Below are 20,819 nucleotides of genomic sequence, written 5' to 3' on the forward strand. Positions count from 1 at the left end.
TCAAACATTTCTCAGGATAAGAGAGTAGAAGCCATCAATTCTCTGAAAACGTCATGGAAAAGGTGGGGTTTCGGTATCTTCTCAATTAGAGAAGATACTGAAGGTCTTATTAGAAAGAACAGGTTGGAGTCAAGCATGGATGGACATCAAAATTGTCCCACATGACTCGGGGCTGTCTGCAATATTACTGTAAATGAAATGAACTTGGAATGTTGAGCCCTAGAGATGAGTTAGATTTGAAAGAACCACTTCCAAGTTCTCAGGCTTACTAATATTGAGACAGTGGTTTTTCTATAAAGAGGTTGCAGTGCCATTATATCCTTCAAAAACTTTAGCAATACTGTATTTGTTGGAACTCCAAATCTGTTCATAGAATCCTATAAGGTGAAGGCAGCTCATCCCGTATGTACAGTTAAGTCATTAAAGAAACAGAGAATTAGGCCTTGTACTATTTTTTCCTCTGATCTCAAATATTATGTATTCATCATAAGATGCACTATTATTTTATGTAGTAGCAATGCTGGCAACTAAATTTTATTGTTATCTTCTTTTCTCTTTAAGAGACAGAAATTTTGTCACCAAGTTATTCCTGGTGACTGAAAGAGAACTGATGATTCCAAATTTTGAAAAGTAATCTGTTGCTATCTCCAGTATTTTCTTACAAGACACTTATATCCATTTTGCAAGTTTTGACACCAACATTCTTTTACTCAATGAAATCCCATGATGCCAGAAGCTAAGCATGTTCTGCTCAAAGTCAGCAAATTGTTTCTAATAATTTAATGCCTTATGAATAGTCCTACATAGCATATGAAGCAATCACACATGTTCCTTGTTGCTTTGAAACTTCTTGTATCTATTCCTAAGGATTTGGCAGTTTCTCCTGCATTGAGTTGCTTTGCTTAATGCATGATATGCAATCCTTTCTTTGTGTGTAAAAGCTTCATGTACTACTCAGAGGCATCTTTCTTGCTTTTATGTCACATAAAGCATATAAGTGTTCCTCTTGCTGAACAATATGAAATATAAATCCCCTTTCCAATAACAAATATGTCTTCTGTTTGGTCTTCACTTCTGAATTTGCAATAACTTAATTCAATGCACAGAGTATAAATTTGCACACATCTTAAACTGTATAAACTCAACATATGTGTGTACTCAGGCACTCAGTCATGTCTGACTCTCTGTGACCCTATGGGCTATAGCCTGCCAAACTCCTCTGACCATGGAATTTTCCAGGCAAGAATACTGGAGTGTGTGGCCATTCCTTCTCCAGAGGATATTCCCAACCAAGGGATCAAACGTGCATCTCCTACATCTCCTTCATTGACAGGTAGATTCTTTACCACTGAGCCACCTGGGAAGCCCCATATGTAATATCAGCAATTAAAAATGTAATTGAAGTGACAACAATATAAAGAGCCATGACCAAGTTAGTGCATGTTATTTCATGACAGCTGTTTACTAACATTGACTGCAGGACAGATCACAATTTCAGAGGTGAAATTCAAAATGAGTACATCTTCTAACTAAAGAAAGAAAACTTTTCATAAAAGAATGTGAAATTTTTCATGTTGGACAATTTTGTGATGTTATCTACTTTGGGAGCAGAATTCTTGAGGTTGAGGGAGAAGAAGTTATTCAACTTGCTTTAATAATGGATTATGTTATAATATCATGACTATTAAAATTCAATAAATAAGAAGAGTCAATAAAACAGCATGGAGAGCCTCCAAAAAGACCTTGGCCTGTGTTCAAATTATGTACATGGTAAAGATGGAATCAAGAGGGAAAAACAATAGACAAATTGATATAAAATAATTTTTAATATGTAATATTTTTGAATGTTTGAAGTATTTATGCAGTAATTTTGAATTATTTAGGATACTTTTCTATGTCTTCCAAGATTCCTAAAATAAGTATTCATAATTTTTATAATGAGGAAGCGGCAAAAAGGGGAGCACCTTGGTCATATAATAAGAAGGCAAAAGCAATACATTCTTATCAGATAATATAGCTCAGCTGGTAAAGAATCCACCTGCAATGCAGAAGACCCAGGTTGGGTTTCTGGGTTGGGAAGATCCCCTGGAGAAGGGATAAGCGACACACTCCAGTATTCTTGGGTTTCCCTAGAGGCTCAGATGGTAAAGAATCCACCTGCAATGCAGGAGACCTAGGTTTGATCTCTGGATTGGGAATATCCTCTGGAAAAGGGAAAGGCAACCTACTCCAGTATTCTTGCCTGGATAATTCCATGGGCAAAGGAGTCTTGCAGGCTATAGTCCATGGGGTGGCAAAGAGACAGACACAGTGAGTGACTTTCACTTTCACTTTTCTATGTCTTCCAAGCTTCCTGCAGTAAGTATTCATTATTTTTATAATGAGGAAGTGGGGAAAAGGGAATCACCTTGGTCACATAGAAGGCAAAAGCTATGCACTCTTATCAGATAATGCAATAGGTAAAAGGCACATAACACAGATATTATAATAATTGTGATTTACAAGATTTACAAATGTTTCCTATGCTTGAAAGAATGAAAATATTTTTACTCTTGTTTGGATTGTGAAGTGTAAAAGACAGTATTTCTTTGGTAAGAAGAGAATTAATTTAAATATATAATTTGATGAGTTTATATAATTGATACGTACTTTTGGACTTTAAGGGCTTCCCTAGTGGCTCAGACGATGAAAAATCCTCCTGCAATGCAGGAGACCTAGGTTCCATCCGTGGGTAGGGAAGATCCCCTGGAGAAGCGAATGGCTGCCCACTCCAATATTCTTGCCTGGAGAATTCCAAGGACAGAGGAGTACAGGAGTCAAAAAGATTTGGACACAATCTTTTGACAGTTTGACTTTCATTTTGAACTTTAATGACATTAGTTCATACTGTAAGGTCTTGAAATTACAATTAGCAGCATATCATATGCTAATCAAAGACTCTCTCATTAACTAAGGTTTACAGAAGCACTGAAACAGAAAAAAAGAAAATGCATTGTCCATCAAAGGAGTTTAGATATTTGCTTTCAATTCACACAGACAGTCTGATACATAATTGTAGATAATTTTAAAATAAACCCAATTTTTCTGGTACCAGAACTGAGAAGACGCCAACTGGGGTACACAGAACTGGAATGCTCATCACCAAGTACAGACAAGTTTTCTCTAAGATGGGTTAGAAAATAAACTTGTCATCTTAAGGGGATGGCTTTTCCACCCCGTTCCTCCAAGGTACTTCAACTCTGATTACCATCTCTGGAATGAAGGAAAGATTCAGCCTACATACTCATTAAATTGGAAGATATTTTGAACAACCTGCCACTTTTGTCAGCTTGCTGGGAGAGACAAAATTTCTCTCACTTTTTACTAGATCCCTGACACACAGAGAGAATTCAAAACGTCTCCCCAGAGGCTGGAGGTTGAACACTTAGGTGGATTTTTGCTCTACTACCTGACTGAAAAACAGTTTTTTTTCCTAAGTGGGTGGAAAGCTGAACAAGCAATTCGTCTTACTTTGATTGATAGATTTATCAATAGTCATATAGCGGTTATGTAAGTTTTCTCCCCCAATTGTGTTATTAAATGACAAATACTGGGGAGAAAAAAAAATCACTTTAGCAAATATAAAAACTTTATAACTGTTTCAAAGTACAGGAAAATTGAGTGGTTATTTACCTATGCTTCATGCTGCAAGATTAAGTACACTTCTTTTATCCAAGCTACACAATGTTAAGTGATATCTGTCTGGTTTAATGTGTTTAAGTGTCTAAAGAGTCCCCCAAATATATCTCATTTGAAATCGCTATCTGGGTGGCAGGAACAATGGCATCAATTACAGAAATGGTACTGACAACAAAAACATCCAATTCACCAACAAAGGTCAGCAGTAAATCTCTTTAAAATATGTATAGCTCATAAAAGTAATGGGTTTGCAACTGTGATTGAAACAGATGTTCATAAAATCAGCATATAAACATGAAACACTGTAAAATAAATGAAAATGAGATTAATTGAGCAAGTTAATTCTAAAGCTGAATGGGGGAGAAAATTAACAGTAAGGCATACTCCTCGAAGTAAGAAGAGTTGCATGGCAATCAAAGAGAAGAATATTATAGTAAGTTAACAAACTGGAGAGCCAATGAAAGGTTTTGTGTAAGGAGTAATTTGAATATAGCACAGACATTTGCTTTATACTGTTTTATTATAGCAAATTACTTTGTATTCTCTGATTTTATCAATATATAAAGCATTACAAGATAGAGATATTTGGCCAGTTTCTTTCCTTCATCAGTTGGTGGTGCATTTCATCTCAACTAACTGAATTTCAGTTTTGCTAAGACACTCACAAAAAAGAAAAAAGATACTGGAACTGTTGATGGTGATTATTTTCAAATGCCAAGTTTGCGAGGGGGTGGGGGCAGGGGGGTGTGGTGCAAAGATAGCAGTAGAACCAAACCCGGAATTATCTAGAACATCTAGGGAATATTTAAGAATTTCTTTCCCAAGCAGATGTGAGCAATTATCCAAGCTTCATAAACATGTGTCTATAGTCCAGCTTTCTCTGTTTGCATTTTCTTTCTGCAAATCAAGGGATGCTGCAGAAGGGTCATTTCTGGGGCAGAAAGGCTGAGCATGCTACTTTACATATCCACACACAAAGCATGACTCTGGACCTGCATACATTTCCCATTATGCTTCTGGGTGTGAAGTAAATCTTGAAGGACTTCTTAAGTGTGTTCTCACCCCTGGTAAGCAACAGACGGAATTTGGGTGGCCTGGCTGTGTCTGAGCCTCCTGCTGCTGGCTGCAATCTTTCTTGTAGACACTGATGAAGGGCATGAGGTCAACACTGGCTTTAAATCTTCATAAAATAAAGACAAGTGTGACTGAAGTTTGGTTTGGCCTGCTCAAGTAACAGAAAGGAGGCCAGAAATGTTTTGTACAACATTTTTTTGTACAAACTTTCTGTCCTCACAAAGCAGACAAAGAATTTAACACTGGACTGGGACAAAAGGACTTGGCCCCAAAGGGAAGTTTCTGAAAATTATTCTCAATGAGAAACTGATTTATACTCAAATAATCCTTTCAGTGCTCACTGTAAGAATGGCTTCTTCCAAGACTGCAAAGCTAGCTCCTGCCGTGACAGTAGTTTTAGCTGGGGTCTTTCTTTATGACTTTTGACATAATTCACCATATAGCTCGACTTCACCAAAGAGATTGGTATACATATAATTCTTCATGCAATTAAGATGCTCCTCCTTAAACAAAAGCCAGGTCTGAGGCATCCAGTAATTAACTATGTTGGACTTCCTCTTGAGTTCTTCTGTGTTTTACTGACTCATTTCTTCATGCATATGCATGCATGTGTTCAGTGGCTCAGTCATGTCTGACTCTCTGTAGCCCTATGAACTGTGGCCCACCAGGCTCCTCTGTCCATGGAATTTTCCAGAAGAGAATACTGGAATGGGTTGCCATTTCCTAATCCAGAGGATCCTCCCAACCCAAGGATTGAATCCATGTCTTTTGAGTCTCCTCAGGCGGATTCTTTACTATTAGTGCCACATGGAAAGCTTTGCTTTGCCTATTTAGACTTTTTTTCTTACTATTTGGTAAACCTTGAAATATTTTCTTGAAAGCCAGACATTCTCTATCGAGTAATAGGAACTCAGGTAAATTTGTGTTTTTAGATTGTAGCCTGTAGATGCCAGAGTCTTTCAATTTTTCCTGTATCCTGTTTTTGTCTCCCCTCTTAACTTTGGGCTTCCCTAAACATTCCTCCTCAGAGAGCGTATGTCTTGCAATTGTTTCAGCTGTAATCCACTGTTGTTAGTTTGGAACCCAGTTAGTGTCCTGGTAAGGTGGGAGGGAGGAGAAGCGTTCTATAATCTTATGACTGAATCTCAGTGTTTTAGTGAACCTCTTTGTCTGGTCCGTGACCTTCCCAAATGTTTCTGCAGTGGGATGGCTTTCTTTCTTTTTATTTATTTTTTTGTTAGCCTACCTTAGGTGAATTGGAGTCTAGAAGGTAGAGTGGGAAGACATCTCTTCTCCCAGTTAGAATAAAGCTCTGAGAAAGATTTTTCTCAGGAATGTAGGCCTATCTTACAGAGAAACCTGTGAGTGTATTTCACAATGATTATTATGAAAAAGCATAAACTTGACTCACCTCTGATGTTTCTCTGACATAATTTTCTAGAGGTAGAATTTCTAAATCAAAGAATAATCCTAAATTTCTTAGTTGGGTTGCTGAAATGCCTTTCATGAGAATTGTACCAGTTAATCCTCTCAGTCTCAGGGGATTACAATAGTGCCCTTTCTAACTTTAATATATATACCATATCATATATATATGCCCATATTCTTGGGAGTGAGGAATCTAAAACTATCTTTTATTTTTCTTAAATTTTTCCTTACTAAAAAAATAACATTGGCAAGATTGGCTGCTAATATTTTGATGTCACAAATATGGTGCTCATGCATCCCTGGTTAAATTTGCCAGGTAGAGACAGGTGGAGTCACTGATGAGGAAAAGGACTTCTACAAGTCATATAAGCCTCTTCTCTTTGGGTAAATACAGGCAGCATCTTGTCTGTCTCTAGGCTTCAGCACGATGTGGAAATTGGAAATGTTCTCGCTTTTGAAAAAGGCTTTAGAAGTTTTTTTGAGCTGAGACAGCTCCATCTTATGAGCCTTTCTCATCCTTCTCCCCAGTTCCTCCAGATTTCACCTTTTATATCTCAGAGGAATGATTCCTTTCCCCCAGGAAACTTGGGTTTGTATGTCCTTGTACTTTCCTGCATGCTACATTTTGTCATTAGGCTGCTTTTAACCTTGAGCAGTTCTGAAGGACTGTAAAATGTCCCACCTAGAGTTAGCAGGCATGGCCCACGAAATGGTGATGGCTTTATTTGAATATTGCTTTGACTGAATCTTCTCAAGTACTAAAATTTTCTAGGCTCTGTATATTGAAGGCTTTTTATTTTAGCAAAGTCCTGGGAAAGAAAAATTTGATTTCTGTTTCCAAAGGAAGGGTTTGGAATTAGAGGCAGATAATGATTTGATGGGACTTCCCTGGTGAGTCAGTGGTAAAGAACCCACCTGCCAACACAGGAGACATGGGTTCAATCCCAGGGTCAGGAGGATCCCTTGAAGAAGGAAATGGAAAACCACTGAAGTATTCTTGCCTGGGAAATCCCATGGACAGAAGAGCCTGGAGGGCTTACAAATCCATGGCTTCTCAAAAGATTTGGACACGACTTAGCGACTAAACAGCAAAGCCATATCTTCTTTACCCATTCATCTACTGATGAACATTTAGGTTGCTTCCTGGTCTCAGATACTGTAAATAGTGTTGCATTGAACACTGGGGGGCATGTATGGTTTTGAATTATAGTTTTCTCTGGATATATTCCCAAGAGTGGGATGGCACTGTTCTTAGTTTTTTAAGGAACCTGCAGACTGTTTTCCATAAATAAAAACTTTCATATACCCTCTGACATCAGGTTGCAAAAGTTTTTTTATAGTCTGTGTATTGTTTCTTAATTGCATTTATGATATATTTTAGATACACAGAAGTTTTATATTTTATGTAGTCAGGATTATTTTCTGCCTTCTCTTGTGCTTATAGATGTCTATACACTGACTAGTGTCAGACTATCACTACTGTTTTTTCTAATTGTATAATAGCTCTATTTCTGTTTAATTTTTAATATGTTTGGAACTTATTTTGGTGTAATATGTGATGTAGGGATATAATTTTTCCCAAATTGTTAAACAATTTCTTAAACACTGGTTTTAAATATACTTCCTTTCTACCTTAATTTGAAATGGTACCATTGAAATACACTCAATTCTTATATATAAATTTTGTTTTATTATATATATTTAGTTCTGTGGATTTAGCTATTTGTTCTTGCACAGTACCTACTTCTTTAACTATGTAGTGTTTTTTAACAGCTGCAATCCTATTTCTAAATTTGCCTTGATGTTCTTACCTGTTTATTTTTCTATATTAACTTTAAAATAACTTTGACAGTTTTCTAGCCCCCAAGAAAGTAACTTATCATGGGATAACATTCTTAAAATAAATTGGAGACAGTTAGGGTTTTATGGAATATTGAACATTTCCATCCAGGAACAAGCACTATTCCTTTTATTAGATTCCTTTTTAATGTGCCTCAGAAAAGTTTTTTTGGTTGTCTTCATTGATGGTTCCACATAGTTCTTTTTGGATTTCTTGCTAAATTGGGCTGGCTAAAAAGTTCATTCAGGTTTTTCCATAAGACATTACAGAAAAACTGCAATGAACTTTTTGTTGTTGTTGTTGTTCAGTCACTAAGTCGTGTCCAACTCTTTTGTGACCCCATAGACTGTAGCCCGCCAAACAGCTCTGTTCATAGGATTTCCTAGGCAAGAATGCTAGAATGGGTTGCCATTTCCTTCTCCAGGGGATCTTCCTGACCCAGCAATTGAACCCATGTCTCCTGCATTGGCAGGCAAATTCTTTGGCCAACCCAATATTTTCATTGTTTTGGAAGCCTAGCATGTAATTTTTATAGGTTCCATATTCATTGCAAAACTATGTATTCTTCCATTACAAAATAGAAGATTCAGTTCAGTTCAGTTGCTCAGTCGTGTCCAACTCTTTGCAACCCCATAGACTGCAGCATGCCAGGACTCCCTGTCTATCACCAACCCTAGAGTTTACTCAGACTCATATCCATTGAGTTGGTGATGTCATCCAACCATCTCATCCTCTGTCGTCCCCTTCTCCTCCTGCCTTCAATCTTTCCCAACATCAGGGTCTTTTCAAATGAGTCAGCTCTTCGCATCAGGTGGCCAAAAGTACTGGAGTTTCAGCTTCAACATCAGTCCTTCCAATGAACACTCAGGACTGATCTTTAGGATGGACTGTTTGGATCTCCTTGCAGTCCAAGGGACTCTCAAGAGTCTTCTCAAACAACACAGTAGAAGACTAAATATTTATTTATTAAGTCAACCCTTTGAGTTATATTTCTCAAATTCTCTAAGGCTTAGCTATCTTTTGCCTATATGATATGGTTCAAGAATAACTTTGTAACAATTTCAGGCCTAATATCTACTCATGTGTGTCTCCTAGTTGCTCTAAAAAAACAGATATTGAGTCAGAATAGGTCTTAGTTGGAGATCTAGACCCTGACTGCACATTAGAACCACCTGTGTGGCTTTTTAAAAATATAAATGTCTGTTCACCCATCCCACAATGATTTAAAAAGAACTTCTGCAATTGAGAGGCTGGGCTTTAGTATTTTTTAAAAGTTCCCCCAAATGATTCTAATGCAACCAGAGTTGAAAATCAACATCCTAAATAATTATCATACTCATGTAAAATTTACTAAATAATTCAATAGCCCATCTGTCACATTAAGAAGTCAGTAAAATAATATCTAAACACTCAAGAAATTAACATATTAAGTCACCAGCAAAGTAGCCTGTGTATGTGAAAGAAAGACACTGAACGTTGGAGATCTGAGCTCTGATCCTCAGTCTCTAACAGGCTCTACAATTAACTTGAGTAGCTATTTTGTTATTCTCTGTGCCTTATTTTTCTCACTTGAGTGTAAGTCAGATGATCTAATTATCTGTAAGTCTAATTATCTCTAGAAGAAACTTTAAGTTGACCCATTACAAATGTTTCTATAAGAACAAGTCAAAAAACAAACAAATTAGATGCATCAAATGTATAATGTAAATTCATAAGTAGAAATAACTATATTGGGAAAGGATACACAAAACTTTTTTATGGATTTGGTACACGATTTTGAAAGATTGCATAGACACAACTGCTATGAACTAATCAAACATCCTTCAACAAGCTACTTAACTTCTTTGAATTTCTAACTGTAAAATAGGAAAAATAACAGAAACTTTCTTGTGTGATTTCTTGCAGTAACAGAATCTTCTGTTCTCATCTGGCCTTCCTGTTTCAAATTCTTCTGCTATACTGTTAACTCAATTATTTTTCTAGAACTCAACCTAACAACCATTCTGCTTAAAACACACATGTATTCATTCATGTACACACACACAGAGATCAGATCCCTCCCATCCAACTCCTCCAGAACCAACTTGGAAGCTAATCCAGCAGTTAGGACCATTCACCAACTGGCTCTTCCACACCTTCCCTGGTTATTTTATCTCCACTCTTTGCCAATGTCTCATGGGCAGTAGAATCTGTCCCTTCAGTGTACCAAGCAGCACTTTCATGTCTCCTTGTTAATCTCTTTTGGGAATTCCTTTCCTCTGTTTTTTTTTTTCTTTTTTTAAACCCCTAACAAAGTCCCACTGCTTCAGCTTATTTTTTGTTTTTAACTATTTATTCATTTATTTATTTGGCTGTGCCAGGTCCCAGCCAAGGCATGTGGGATCTTTAGTTGAAGCATGTGGGATCCTTAGTTGCAGCACATGGGATCTCCAGACATGGCATTCGAACTCCTAGTTGAGCATGTAGGATCTAGTTCCCTGACCAGGGATCAAACCCAGGCTCCCTGCATTGGGAGCAGGGAGTCTTAGCCACTGAGTCATTAGGAAAGTCCCTGCTTGAGCTTGTTGATTACTTCATGTCCCTAAAGCATGTCTGGTAGAAATAAGAGTAGAAAAATCATCATGTGTTTGGGATGTCTTGGAAGACATCAAAATTTAACAGTTTTGCCTAGATAAATGATGAGCTCTCATGAGACTTTGAGAAAATCACTAAGCCTAAGCCATCCTGGTTGATGTGATCACTATCCAATAGGCTTAGCATTTACTGTCATAGCCAAAGACAGCTAGGATTAAGAGAAAAGTAAGTGATAGGAGAAGGAAATGGCAACTCACTCCAGTATTCTTGTCTGGAGAATCTCAGGGACAGAGGAGCCTGGTGGGCTGCCGTCTATGGGGTCGCACAGAGTCGGACACGGCTGAAGCAACTTAGCATGCATGCATGCGTTGGAGAAGGAAATGGCAACCCACTCCAGTATTCTTGCCTGGAGAATCCCAGGGACAGAGGAGCCTGGTGGGCTGCCGTCAGTGGGGTCGCAGAGTCGGACGTGACTGACGCAACTTAGTAGCAGCAGGTGATAGGAAGAGGGAGGAGGCAGAGAAGAGGAAACACTGTCTCTATTAAAATGGAAGAATTGGAGGCTAGGTGTAGAATTGCTGTGTGATCACAGACAAGTCAATCAGGAATTCTTGGTCTTTTCCATCTGTGAAATCAAAGGAGCTGAAATAGAAAATATATGAGATCCAAGTTTTAACATTTGATCACTCTCTTTACAAAGAGCCAAAAATTATAACATGTAATTTACATTTATGTTGTTCAACTTTAACCTACTCTGTGTGTGTCTGTTTAACCCTGGAACCAATGGGAAGATATGATACTTCACACTTAAGACACTGAAAAAAATCTCTCAACTGATCTAAATAGAACAGGTGCCATTTGAATATCTAAATAATGGTAAAGCAATTGTCCTCTCACAGTGAAGAGAGAACCACAGTAAATAGGTATTCCAGATGTCATGTTATCCTGAATCACTTTCGTCTCTTCTCTATTGCCCAGGAGGACTGAGGTTTGACTTACAATTAGATTCTTTTTGTTCGGGTATACAGGTGTTTCTCGGTTTGCATAGTGTTTGTGTTGCTCTTAAATGTTGCTGGAAAATTACATGTCTGTAAATTAAATCATTTGGAATAAACTTGAATGTCTCACTCTTCAAAGAAACCTGTGACGAATTGCTTTATGGAGTAAGAAAACTTTTGGTAAGATAAATAGATAGACACACATCAATGTCTGAACACTGAGCTTTGTATAATTTAGAACCTTTAGAAATGTATATATAAATACAAATGATACAAATAAAATTGCATATAAATATAATTTTTCATGAAAGGCCAAGCAGTTCGAGTACAAATAGTTATCTATACAATTGCTGTCCAGTATGGAAGATATGACCCACTATGGCTAGTCTAAATTGCAGGGTGTTGTAAGTGTAACAGACACAAAATCTTTTGGAAGATTTAATGCCAAAAAAGATAAAATATCTCATTAACCATTTTTATACTGATCATATCTTGACATGATACTTTTAATATTGTGGATTAATTCAATATACTATTAAAATTAATTTTTTCTATTTCTTTTTTAATGTGGCTACTAGAAAAGTTTAAATTATATATATGGCTCATATTGCATTTCTATAGACAAGGCTGATTTAAAAGCCTTAAATGTGGAGTCTTACCTGGCATAATGTATGTATGAGACCTCTATCCTTGTATATTTATCACAAGCACAAAAAAATGGAAATTATAGATTCTGAGTGATGTATTTTCTTATTTTAGTAGAACTTGTTTTTCCTTTTTCAAAGTATACAGCTAATTTGGAATGGATTCCCGTGATGACATTTCTCCAAAAATCTTCTATGTGAATATAATAAAAAAAATATATATTGTCAGTGATGTTGAAAGCCTTTTTTCATTAAAAGATTTTCTAGACGCTCTCCACATGAGCTTTATTTAGCCTGCTTAGAAGAGAAAGTGCTTGAGGTAGCAGAATGTACAAAAACAAACAAATAAAATGCAAATATAGGAAGTACAGAAGTGACTGCAGTTGTCAGGCAACACTTGGCTGCTTCTAAGTCAAAAATACACATTCTGTGTATTTAATTAGTGATTGAACACCTAGAAGTCAGAGTCTTAATCTGGCTTAATGATAGACTTTCATTTAAAAAAAAAAAAGAAAACTTCCTTGAAAAGTTTGTTTTGAGCCTTTTGCTTAAAGAAAGTCAGGCAGATATTATTGTCTCTTTGTGTAAAACTTTTGAAGTGGGACATGTAATAATATTCTAAAATTTTTATATCCCTGAGACTTTTTTTTCCCACAAGATTTTGGATCTGCAACTAATTAAAAATGAGACTTGCCTATGGAGAGTCAAGTTCACAATAAAACTGTCCCAATGGCTAAGACCTTTCACATTTTGGGAGACATAACTTTGTTTTTCTCTTTCCCTGTTGTTTCCTTTAATGACTAGTAATAAAACAGAAGGAAATACATTTTAGCCCTAAGACACATCTGGAAATGATATTTCAAATAATCCTCCCCTAGGTCCTCCAGAATGGAGTTTAAACACCCCAGTGATCCACTTCCCTTACCTCTGGAAATTCTGTAGATGAAATCAGAAGAATATTGACATTGCAATTTCTCTGGGGCTTGGGGAAAATAAATATGCATTTCTCTCCTTTAAAGCTTAGCAGTAGTACTTCCCTGGTGGTACAGTGTATAGGAATCTGCCTGCTGATGCAGGGGACATGGGTTCAGACCCCCAGTCTGGGAAAATTTCACAGGCCAAGGGACAACTAAGACTTTGCACCACAACTGCTGAGCCTGCGTGCTGCAACTACTGGAGCCCTTGCAAAGGGCCTGTGCTCCATAGCAAGAGAAGCCAAAGCAATAAGAAGCCCAGGCACCGCAATGAAGAGTAGCCCCCACTTGCTATAACTAGAGAAAGGCCTATGTGCAGCAATGAAAACACAGGGCAACCAAAAAAAACAAAAAACAAAAGAACACCTCAGCAATAGTTATACCCTTGTTCATGCCAAAAGGTAGGAGCAACAGAAGTGTCCATTAGTGAACATCCATGGATGAATGGATAAACAGGATGTGGTATATACATATAATGAAATATTATTCAGTCTTAAAACAAAGGAAATCCTACAGTATGTGCCAACATGGATGAATCTTGAGAACACTACATGAAGGGAAATTAGCCTGTCACAAAAAAGACAAATAAGGTATGATTCTGCTTATATAAGTTGTCAAGAGTAGTCAAATTCATAGAGACAGAAAGAAGAAGGGAGAATTATTGTTTAATGGGTATAAGGTTTCAGTTTGCACGATAAAAAAGTTCTGGAGATAGGTTATACAATGTGCATGCACTAAACACTATTAAACTGTACAGTTAGAAATAATTAAGGTGGCACATCTTATGTTTAAATTTATGTTTATTTATTTATAGAAAGTGCAGTCGCTCAGTCGTCACCGACTGTTTGCGACCCCATGGACTGCAGCCTACCAGCCTCCTCCGTCGATGGGATTTTCCAGGCAAGAGTACTGGAGTGGGTTGCCATTTCCTTCTCCAGGGGATCTTCCCGACCCAGGGATCAAACTTGAGTCTCCCGCATTTCAAGCAGACGCTTTACCATCTGAGCCACCAGGGAAGCCCTTATTTATTTATATTACAGTCTAAAATTATTTTTAAAACTCAACAGTAACGTCTTTTTTAATTGAACTATTTGGTGAGTCAGTGATATTTATGCTCCTCAGAAGTCGTCAGAAATCCACTTTGGCAGGAAAGTTCACTGAGTATTCAGTGTTGGAACCCAAAGGCCTCAGAGACAGCTAACCCACCCCCTTCGTTATACATGCAGGGAAAGTGTCAATCATGTCCGACTCTTTAAGACCTTCTGGACTGTGGCCTGCCAGGCTCTTCCATTTCCATGGGATTTCCCAGGCCAAGAATACTGGAGTGGGTTGCCATTTCCTTCTCCAGGGCATCTTTACAACCCCAGATGGAACCTGGATCTCCTGCATTACAGGTAGACTCTTTACCATCTGACCCACCAGGCATCTGGTAACTTTATACATGCAGGGAAGATGAGTAAAACAGCTTTGACCTAAGAACACAAAGTTAATTGGCAGTTCAGGCAGAACAAAAATTAAGTCTTTCACATCACAATGCTCCATTTTCTTACACGTATGTGATCCAGCAAACTTTTCTGAAAAACATGTTATTATGAATTTTTTAAAAAATAAAAAGCCTGCTCAGGTTTTAATCACTGCCAGCGTCTTGTTTTCATCAATTGCTTGCTTGCCCCCAAGTTCTTTAGCAAATGTGAACAAAGTAAAATACAGAAATGGTGAGGTATCATCAACATAACACTTCCCTGCATGTCTAAACTTCAGCACTGCGGTTTTCATGGTTTTGATCTTTGGCACTAATGCCAGTTGCTGCTGAGTCATTTGTTTAGAGAGCATCAAAAATGTAAGTTGGCCTGTGGTGAGGCCCATATGATGAGCATATTTAGAAGGTCAGAATTTTAGACTTGTGATTAACTACAATTATTTGAACTGAAAACCTACCTAAAGATATTGAGACAAAATATAAAGAAAAAAATAAAGAGAAGAAGCTTACATTAGTAGAGCTTCACCCTCTATTTAAAAACCTTTAGATTATGCATTCATATGCCAAAGTGTCTAATATCTCCTCACTACATTCCTCATCTAGCCCTTCAGAAAGCCAGGCCACCTACAAACACTTTTTTAAAAATTAAAGATTTAAAAAAAAGTTTTTTTTCCCTTGTTGAAGACAAAAACAATTCCCAAAGTTCATAGCCAGTGCTGTCCATAAGACCCACATTCTTTCTCTAATCCAGACAAGTTGTGATTTCTGAAAACATGTCTAACATGGCTTTTGCTTTTAATGTGGTCAGTTTCTTAAGCACAATATCTCCATAATAGTGTTATTATTTTGCTCACAGGTATTTTCACTACAACTCTTTAGAACCATAGCTTCCCATCTCTTAACCGAAGTGACCCAATCGTGCTGCAACCAACTCAAAGGACATTTTTAGTTGTTAAGGGAACGTAGCAATACTTGGTCACAGAAAATTTGGACACCATGCAAACTACTAGCTCTGGGGAGCTGATAGTTTCAACAGTAGATCACACTAAATTTCTTTGATCATGTCACATCTCTGTGTAGCTGAGTATTAAGCAGTTGCTGTGTTATAAAACAAGCATTGTGTGAATATGTGGACCAAGATATGAGGATGACAAAGTCCAGTTTGAGTCCAAGTTTGAGAACCAGGCCAGTGAACAACAGATACACTCAACCTATTAGTAAGTAACTTTGGTTCCCTAAGAATAAAATAAAAAATAGTATGCTATCTTTCAAAATATGTGTATTACTTTTTTTCAGATGATTACTAAGTTGTTAGGACATAAATGCATATTGAGTTTTTTGGACCTAAGTACTTAATAAACAACCATTGAGTTTTGGAGGGGGGGGTTTTGGGCCATTGACACCATGAAAAAAATTACCGAGACTAGGGTCACTGTGAACTGACAATCCTGGGGAACTTCTGCTCTAGAAGGTCCTAGAATTGATCTTGTGCTCATTTGAAGTGGTTTGAGTCCCCACAAAGAACTACTTTGAAAAGCCTGTTTGTTTTGCACTAGGTTACTGATGCCCCAGCACACCTTCTTACGGTGACAGAGAGGAATCCTATTACCAAAAATGTTGGACAATGCCAGAAAATGAGAAGCTACTCAGAAATACCACTGCTAAGCAACTGAATGTGGCTTCCAACTGGAAACTTTAAAATAGAGTCTTTGTTTAAATGATGGTCCTAAAGCATATTGAAGAGTCAGCCATCATCAGCTCTGCTTCTTGGAATCACATACTTAAAAACACATTTTATTTTAAAGTAAACAAAGTGCAGGAGCCCTAAACAAATTTCCTTTTAGCCTTGACATTTCTGACCCTGGCAAAATGCAACAGCTAAAGAACATCAGTGGGGCACCTGCAACTATCATCTCTTCCTGAGACGCATTTCCAGTTAGCTGCCTCTAGGTAAGAATTTTCACTACCTTGCACATTTTCCTGGAGATCTGGTTTTGAGGATTCCAAGTGTGATTACAATGTTGTGTAGAAATTGACGGAAAGAAGTCATGTATGGATTTTCACTTGTCACTATCAAAGATAAAACAGTTGATTTTGGACTTTCTACTATTAAATTATTAAGACTTTTCTTGATTTTAAGAGAGGTTCAAATGCTTGAAATGCCCCTCAGTTGTTTTGAAAGTCCTGTTACAATCACAGTTCTGTAGCCTGTGGTTGCAGTAAATCGGCTGCCAGCAGTGATCTTTTTTCACCACCTTCAGGTTTTGCCTTTCTTTCCACTTACGTCTTTTACCAGAAGCCACCTCAACTATATTTGGAAAAAAAGTGGAGAAATCTGTTCCAGTAAAAAATTATGGTGATGCTTATTTGGATTTCCTTGAAGCAAATTTGTCAACAGCATTGATTTTTCATCATTCAACATGTTTCTCCATGTTCAACAAGAGCAGCTAATCCTGCCAAATGGGGCAACTTTCAGAAACTTGTCTTAATTATCTTTATCCATAATTTCCTAATGACCAGCAGACATAAAGGAATGTATCCTAGAAGCTTTTTTGTCTGTATCTAGTCTTCATTCATTTTACCCTAAGAGATTTTCCTTGTTAAAAGCCATGTGGCTGGGACAGATGGCCTTCATGTGTTATCTCCATCTTTATCAGCATTGAGGACATTTCTGTTGGGGTGACTTAACAGTAGCCGAATCTCCAGGAGTACTATCCTACAGCCATCTGGCATTGATTTTTCAGCCACAACCCCTGAGGTTTCATGAGTTTCTCAGCATGAAGGGAATAATATGTCTCTGGCCACTGCAACTGCTTAAGTGAGTGACCAGAACTTTCTGTACCTATTAATGTAAGGCAGAGATAATCTTGAAAAAGATGCTGTCTCCTTAATAGTCAAAAGCCAGTAAGATTCAACTGAGACTTTGGTTTATGTTTATAGGATAACATCCAAAAGCAAAGGACCTGTGTATAGTCCTAACCCTTGAACTTAGTAGCAACAAAATCTGGCTGAACCACAGATATCCATGGACTTAGTTTCCTTGTGTGTCAAATGGGAATGATTTTATTACCCAAGTCACAAAACCATTAGGAAACTAAAGTTGAAAGTATGAGTTGTTATAATTACCAAGGGGGAAACCAGTATTTTGAACTCAACCGGGTTGGACAATCTATTCGATTTTGGTATTTGTATTGTGTTTTTCTCTATTTGTGTTTTAAGTATAACTAGTATAATTGACATTCAAGAGAATTATTGTAGTAGAAAAGTGCCTCTGTTGAAGAGATTCTTGTTTTACCACTTAATAAGACAAAGTACCCATTTCCTTAAAAAAAAAAAAAAAAAAAGAAGGCACCTGTTTAGAGCTTCTAACAGCTAACATAAAACTAGTATTTAGATTATTTAAAAAAACTTCATCCTTTTTACAAAGCTTTTAGTAATGACAGTGCTATAACTCCATAATCTTCGTTCCTCTTAACCCTTGAAATTTTGACTTTTGGAAAATCCTGATTTCAATTTCAATTTTTAATTTTATCTTTTTTTTTTTCAAAAGCTGAAGGCTTCCCCCCCCCCACCCCCCGCCCCAATCTTTTTAGTTTTTCCCTTGGTTTTTCTTAACTTGGTTTCATGGGTAAAATATTCTGAAATTTTCTCACTTGATGGAAATTGGTGAACAAATGCAAAGAGAGAGGTATTCCGAGTGCTCAGATGTCACATTCCATTTGCCTTCATATTACATATCAACCTTGGGTTTCCCTTGGCTCCAATGGTAAAGAATCTACCTGCAATGCAGGAGACCCAGGTTCAATCCCTGGATAGAAGAATTCCATGGACAGAAGGACCTGGCAGGCTTTGTGACCATGGGATCACAAAGAGTCGGACACAAGTGAGTGACTAACACTTTCACATTGTCTCACTATACAACAGCCAGGGACAGCACAATTGCTTAAATAATTACAGTAGAAAATGTACAATCCTTTTTCTTTTTTTTAAGTTGACTTAAGATTGACTCAGTCTGAAGCTTGCTTTGGATGCTATATAGGTGACCATTCTGTCCCTGTCAGGGTCTTGCACAAAGGGGTTTTTCCAGCTTGTCAATTAATGAAGATCACTTTCTTCACATTTTCTCCCCTTATTGCTGATACTTGCCTGGCAGATGCAAAGATATTGCTAAGCACTGATTTTTCCTACTGTTGCATGAGGTGCTTCTGAACTCTTGACATCAGCTTGGGGCTACCTTACTTTTTGATCTACTTTTGAGAAATGGTTCCTCCTTTATCCCCAGTCCGTTGTAGTTGTTTTATGTTGCTTTTTAATCATAGAGATTTTCATGATAACACCTCTATTGACCAAACAGTAAGCAATTATTTAAGATAACTACCTAACGAAATACTGCTCAGGTAGCCAACTCATTCCAGTTTGCTTGGTATTGTCTTGGTTTTAGCACTGAAAGATCAGCATGTCAAGAAACTCCTTAGTCTTAGGGAAATCAAAATAGTTGGTCATCCTACCAGTACTGAACAGTGGGATGAATTTGGCCTAAATTTAGATTTTCTTAACTTTCTCTGCTTTCATTTCCACACCAAGCTATTTTTTATCATTACGAGCTCTCTATACAAACAAGTTCAACTTGTTTAATAGTGATTTAGAGTCAGAGAAGTCTTTGCAAGTCTGTCCTTTGTTTACAAAACACTCTCCTTTTCCTAATTCCCAGCATCATTTTTTATCTGTTTTCACCTGTAAGCTTTGAAGGATGCAATAGCTGATTCTGTCATGGTCTTGCAAGCAAACTGGGACAAGTTGGTTACCTGAGCATTAGCTCAAGTCATGTAGGCATCTTAAATAATTGCTTAGTGTTTGGTTGGTAGAAGTTTATCATGCAAGTCCCTATGATTGAAAAGCAATCAAGAGCATTTACAAAAATATGAGCACTTGAATTCTGTTTTTATGTAGTAATTGATTGGTTTTAACCTAAGTGGTTAGTTCAGTTATAGAAAAAAATAACAAATAATGTAATTTAAAATATGAACTCTGGATTCATCTCATAGTAGAACTACGGGTGACTTTATTTTCTTATTTTCTAAATCACACTATTGCATGTATTACCTTTCCCAACAAAATCTTTCAAAAATAACTTTTAAAATAGGTTTTTAAATAATTTCAATTAAAATTTATAATGTTCACCAAAATTTCCCCCTAAGACCTTACCATTTCTGGTCAGGGCTGTCCACAGGAACACACATGGAAAATTACTTAGATCTTCTGTCTGCAAAGACATCACACCAAAAGAAGGATACATTGATCAGAGTCCAAGAAATTGACACAATTGACACTTGTGAAGCAGGTCAGTCATGTAATAGGCTGACAAGGTGGGCTGATGAATGAATGGAATTCTAGAACAAGTTGCCAGAGGCAAAATGGAATTTGGAAGGGGAATAGGGGACGTTTGGAAAATGAGTCTTAGAATATTTTTTTATTGAACTAGGGAAACTTTCATCCATTCATTCACTTGAGAATATTTATTGAACATCTTCTATGTGCCAATGTTTACATTAATGAATCAAAGGTATTAAAAAACCATTACCCCTATAGAACTTATATCCCTTAGTGACAATAGATAGCAAATATAGTAAGTACACAAAGGTCCGTCTAGTCAAGGCTATGGTTTTTCCAGTGGTCATGTATGGATGTGAGAGTTGGACTATAAAGAAAGCTGAGCACAGAAGAATTGATGCTTTTGAACTATGGTGTTGGAGAAGCCTTTTGAGAGTCCCTTTGACTACAAGGAGATCCAACCAATCCATCCTAAAGGAGATCAGTCCTTGGTGTTCATTGCAAGGACTGATGCTGAAGCTGAAACTCCAATACTCTGACCACCTGATGCAAAGAGCTGACTCATTTGAAAAGACCCTGATGCTGGGAAAGATTGAGGGCGAGAGGAGAAGGGGATGACAGAGGATGAGATGTTTGGATGGCATCACCGACTCAATGGACATGAGTTTGGGTAAACTCCAGGAGTTGGGGATGGACAGGGAGGCCTGGCGTGCTGAGGTTCATGGGGTCTCAAAGAGTTGGACACGACTGAGTGACTGAACCGAACTGATAGTAAATGTATAGTAATTTTTAAGTGAA

This window comes from Bos taurus, chromosome 8 (genome assembly GCF_002263795.3).
Source record: "Bos taurus isolate L1 Dominette 01449 registration number 42190680 breed Hereford chromosome 8, ARS-UCD2.0, whole genome shotgun sequence".
Classification (NCBI taxonomy): domain Eukaryota; kingdom Metazoa; phylum Chordata; class Mammalia; order Artiodactyla; family Bovidae; genus Bos; species Bos taurus.